Source organism: Anoplopoma fimbria, unplaced genomic scaffold (assembly GCF_027596085.1).
Source record: "Anoplopoma fimbria isolate UVic2021 breed Golden Eagle Sablefish unplaced genomic scaffold, Afim_UVic_2022 Un_contig_8609_pilon_pilon, whole genome shotgun sequence".
NCBI lineage: Eukaryota > Metazoa > Chordata > Actinopteri > Perciformes > Anoplopomatidae > Anoplopoma > Anoplopoma fimbria.
In genome coordinates, this window is record NW_026553299.1 from 1 (window position 1) to 3,917 (window position 3,917).

The 3,917-nt window shown below is 34.3% G+C and overlaps 1 long non-coding RNA gene across 1 annotated transcript; it reads left to right on the forward strand.

Annotated features, from left to right (window-relative positions):
* The first annotated feature begins 51 nt into the window (after positions 1-51).
* Positions 52-621, forward strand: LOC129116443 (uncharacterized). Its single transcript, XR_008533530.1, has 3 exons — positions 52-150; positions 396-470; positions 572-621. It is a non-coding gene; the product is annotated as an uncharacterized LOC129116443 (long non-coding RNA).
* The last annotated feature ends 3,296 nt before the right edge of the window (positions 622-3,917 follow it).

Sequence of the window (3,917 nt, forward strand, 5' to 3'; positions counted from 1 at the left end):
GCCGTCTTGTGATTGGCTGTATGTGAACAAGGCAGAGAGAATAAATGAAGATGAAGTTGCCCCAGAGGTTTATTCTCGTGCACAGACTTCAAATCAGCCGACACCCGTTAACGCTGAACATCACCGACGGCCGGAGTCGCCACAGATACAGTAAGAATGCATCCAAGTGTCCTTTCAATTCTTGTTGACTGAATTTTTTAAGTTATGTGAAATAAAAATAACAAAAATATTTTGTATTCAACAAGACATGAGCAGTCTTGTAATGTAAAACAGCCAGCCAGGAAAGGAGCTTTTACCGTTACCCAACAGTGTTAATAAAAACTCTTCTTCAGTAACAACCTGAAGCTGCACTAAAAGAAGATTTAAACTTAAAGTTTTTAGCTTGTGCCTTTCAGGAAGCAGCTGCAGAGCCGGAGTATCCACCGTCCCACTGAGCATCCAGAGCATCACAACGCAAAGAGAAATACAAGGTACAACATCGCAGCAAGTCTGCGTGCTGAATGTCTGGTGACATTTATCAGTAGCATGTTCTTTTACAAAAAATAATGGTTCATTTTTCTGTCTAATATAGATGGCTGCTCGATTTGAATACCCTGAAGAAGTTACTAGTGATGCAAACAAAAGAAACAGTTCCGAATTAGAGAACTGCATGACAACAAAGACACTCTCTATTATGATAAAAGGGCTGATGGGATAAAAACCAACCTGATTTTCTTTAGCACAAATGTAAGAGAATGGCTGGATACAATGAGAGGAAAGTATCCTGAACTTGTGAAACTCAACAAGATGGTCTAATCAAACTCAAGCGTTCCCGGGAAGGAACCATATGTTTTTATTCTTCTGGAAAAGTTATGGTACATGGCAAAACTCTAATGGAGATGTTTGAGAACGATTTTGCAGGGATGAGAATAAGTGTCCAAGAACGCATCTTACCAGCAGAAGAGGCAAACACAGACGAAGCCAGAGAGCCCTCCCCAACTTAGCCCATCCCAACTGATCAGATAAAAAAAAAGGATAATACAAAAAAAAATTTAAAAAAATACAAAAAAAGGAATTGTGTCCCAAAGTTAAAATCAACTGACACACTTTCCTCTGATCTAGTTTATATGTCAGTCTTTCTCATTTAATGCAGGTCACACCGCCAATCATCACAAAAATCATCTGACTGTTTGATTTTCACTCACGATTTCTCCTGTATTGTTTGTTTTAACATTTCATTTGGGAAGAAAAATGATTTTTCTGTAAAATTAAGAAGACACTAAAATAAAATGCTTTTCTTAAAACGTGTAAAAATCAAGCAAAAGATCAGTATAAGTGTAATACATAATCAGCCAATCAAATCTGTTGCTTTCACAATAAATGCTTTATGATCGTTGACATAAATCTTGCTCGCTGTTTTCTAAATTATTTACTTGTTTCTTGTTTGGGTTTTGCCTACATGACTTGCATATAATATTTACAAAGCGCATATAACGTTTTGCTTTAACATTAAATATTTATGACCAAATAAGTAACAAGTTAGAAGTGAACCATATCAGCTGGTGGGTCTGTCATGACAAACAGTTACTGGTGAAATGAGCTGAAAATAATAATAATTAAAATAATTCCATTTGATGGCAATAAAAATCCTCTTTGGTTTGAATATTTCCCTTAATGTGAACCTCAAATAGCTTCAATGAAGAGTTCAAACAAGCTGATACAGAATATATGTCCGACAATGTTTTTACAAATTTAAAGCTACTGAAGGGGAAATTAAAAGGAAACCTGAGAAAAAACGTTTTCAGGGACTTATGAGCAGCTGATACTGATCACCTCTTGTTATCGTGTAGTTGCTTTTTAGTCTTTGTGAACCTGGTTTGCATGCCATCAGGAGAATCAGAGCAGTGTGGAAATGAGTATCTTAGTTATTCCAATTTCTGTGAAAAATAACATTGATTCAGTGAAGGAATCGGTAGCTAAGAGAAATGAAGGTTTGGGTTTTATCAAGTATTACCTTTATATGTATTTCTGTGTATAGCTTGAATTCTGGGATGTGTACTTGTGTTTTGGGTAGTTGTTTCTTATTTCACACTAAATAGTCTGAACCCTGGCTGTTCTGAGGATCTCAGCCAATGATGCCACCTTTGACTGCTCGTCTGCCCGGCATCAGTGTGTGTGCCTGTATGCACTGTATGTGTGTGGGTGTGTGTGTTAACATAGAACCGGTTCAGCCAGCAAAGTGTGTGTGTGTGTGTGTGTGTGTGTGTGTGTGTGTGTGTGTGTGTGTGTGTGTGTGTGTGTGTGTGTGTGTGTGTGTGTGTGTGTGTGTGTGTGTGTTTGTGTCTAGAGCAGGTTTGTGTGTTTTTACTTTGAGGCCAATGGAAACTGATGACTGCATGACACACACACACACACACACACATAAAAGTATTAAAATACTTTCATGAAAATATAATAAAAACAATCATAGCACAGTTTTCTCAAAATAATGTTATAGATTTTATGTAATGTTAATGTCATAAATTGGGTTTTTTTAAGTTATAGAAATGTCATAAAAAGGAAAATTATAATTTATTGAAAAAAGTCATAGTAAAGGATGCCGAATTTAAAAACAAAAAGACATACTATAGTATGTTGAAAAAAGTACATCGTATTTATTTTGAATAGTGCTAATATAACATGTTGAAAAAAAAAGCATAGTACAGTATGTTGAAAGAATTCATGAAAAAATCATAGTAGAATACGGCAAAAAGGTCAAAGTATAATATGTAAGAAAAGGCTTAAACACTTGTGGTATAGCATGTTAAAGAAGTCATAGTATATTATGTCAACAAAAAAAGACAGTATGGTATATAGAAAAAAGTCCTAAAAAAGTCATAGTATAGCATGTCGAAAAAAGTTAAAAAAATGTCTTAAATTAGTATGTAAAAAAAGATCACAGTATAGTATGTCGAAATAAAAGTCATAGTATAGTATGTAGAATAAAGTCATAGTATAGTATGTCAAGAAAGAAGAAATAAAAGTCATAGTATAGTATGCTCAAAAATAGTCATAGTGAAAAATGTCGAAAAAAGTCACAAAAACGTCATAGTATAGTTTGCAGAAAAAGGTCATTAAAGTCATAGAATTGTATGTCGAAAAAACTAATAAAAGTCATAGTATATCAAAAAAGTCATAATGTAGCATGTCAAAAAATAGTCATAGTATAGTATGTCGAAAAAAGAGAGACTGATACTTCATTTATTCATCGGGGACATTAATAGCAACAGTACAACAACAAAACCACACTGAACAAAGAATACTTCAAAGATAGAAATATCAAATACATAGAAATAAAAAAGTCATAGTATAGTATGTCGAAAAATAGTCATAGTATGTCTAAAAAATTCACAAAAACGTAATTGTATAGTATGATGAAAAAAGTCATGGTATAGTTTGTAGAAAAAAAGTAATTAAAAAGTCATAGAATAGTATTTGAAAAAAGCAAAAAAAAGTTATAGTATATAAAAAAAAAACATAGTATATAAAAAAAAAATCATATGTTGAAAAATAGTCACAAAAAAGTCATAGTATAGTATGTCGAAAAAAGTCCTAAAAAAGCTTACAATGTGCTGATTGCTAAATAGTCTACAAAAAAATGTATTGCACTTGAGTTAGTGTGAGAGTCAAAGTCCAGGAGGACAACAGCAGCTTCCTAGTCCTCTGATGTCGATACTGCAACAGAGTGGGAATCTTCAGCTGAAGATGTTTCTCTTCTCAACTGAAAGTCGTGGAGAGGGTGGGAGATTTTGTACGGGATGCTAACCAACATGGACTACATCTTCTTCTTTTCAAAGGTTCCAGCTCATCTCCTCCTCCAGTCACAGGTTCACACGTTCTAACTTGCTTGTTGAAGACTCTGACCTTCTGCAGGAGTGGATCCAACTCTGGCCCTTCTT